The following is a 1,469-nucleotide window of genomic DNA, read 5'->3' as shown; positions in this document are numbered from 1 at the left end:
CCTAACAGGAGGCTTTAAAATTTTCTTTCTAGTGACCTTCGTTTGGGAGAAAAATGCAAAGGTACAAGACAGCTTTTCCTTGCCAATATCTCTCTTTTGCAAAGAGCTGCGCATTGGAAAATTCAGGGCTATGTCGTGTAGATGATGGCCTAACAGGAGGCTTTACAATTTTCTTTCTAGTGTCCTTCGTTTGGGAGAAAAATGCAAAGGTACAAGACAGCTTTTCCTTGCCAATATCTCTCTTTTGCAAAGAGCTACGCATTGGAAAATTCAGGGCTATGTCGTGTAGATGATGGCCTAACAGGAGGCTTTAAAATTTTCTTTCTAGTGACCTTCGTTTGGGAGAAAAATGCAAAGGTACAAGACAGCTTTTCCTTGCCAATATCTCTCTTTTGCAAAGAGCTGCGCATTGGAAAATTCAGGGCTATGTCGTGTAGATGATGGCCTAACAGGAGGCTTTAAAATTTTCTTTCTAGTGTCTTTCGTTTGGGAGAAAAATGCAAAGGTACAAGACAGCTTTTCCTTGCCAATATCTCTCTTTTGCAAAGAGCTACGCATTGGAAAATTCAGGGCTATGTCGTGTAGATGATGGCCTAACAGGAGGCTTTAAAATTTTCTTTCTAGTGTCCTTCGTTTGGGAGAAAAATGCAATGGTACAAGACAGCTTTTCCTTGCCAATATCTCTCTTTTGCAAAGAGCTGCGCATTGGAAAATTCAGGGCTATGTCGTGTAGATGATGGCCTAACAGGAGGCTTTAAAATTTTCTTTCTAGTGTCCTTCGTTTGGGAGAAAAATGCAAAGGTACAAGACAGCTTTTCCTTGCCAATATCTCTCTTTTGCAAAGAGCTACGCATTGGAAAATTCAGAGCTATGTCGTGTAGATGATGGCCTAACAGGAGGCTTTAAAATTTTCTTTCTAGTGTCCTTCGTTTGGGAGAAAAATGCAATGGTACAAAACAGCTTTTCCTTGCCAATATCTCTCTTTTGCAAAGAGCTGCGCATTGGAAAATTCAGGGCTATGTCGTGTAGATGATGGCCTAACAGGAGGCTTTAAAATTTTCTTTCTAGTGTCCTTCGTTTGGGAGAAAAATGCAAAGGTACAAGACAGCTTTTCCTTGCCAATATCTCTCTTTTGCAAAGAGCTGCGCATTGGAAAATTCAGGGCTATGTCGTGTAGATGATGGCCTAACAGGAGGCTTTAAAATTTTCTTTCTAGTGTCCTTCGTTTGGGAGAAAAATGCAATGGTACAAGACAGCTTTTCCTTGCCAATATCTCTCTTTTGCAAAGAGCTGCGCATTGGAAAATTCAGGGCTATGTCGTGTAGATGATGGCCTAACAGGAGGCTTTAAAATTTTCTTTCTAGTGTCCTTCGTTTGGGAGAAAAATGCAAAGGTACAAGACAGCTTTTCCTTGCCAATATCTCTCTTTTGCAAAGAGCTGCGCATTGGAAAATTCAGGGCTATGTCGT

Source organism: Pseudophryne corroboree, unplaced genomic scaffold (genome assembly GCF_028390025.1).
Source record: "Pseudophryne corroboree isolate aPseCor3 unplaced genomic scaffold, aPseCor3.hap2 scaffold_500, whole genome shotgun sequence".
Taxonomy (NCBI): domain Eukaryota; kingdom Metazoa; phylum Chordata; class Amphibia; order Anura; family Myobatrachidae; genus Pseudophryne; species Pseudophryne corroboree.
This window is presented reverse-complemented; position numbering follows the sequence as displayed.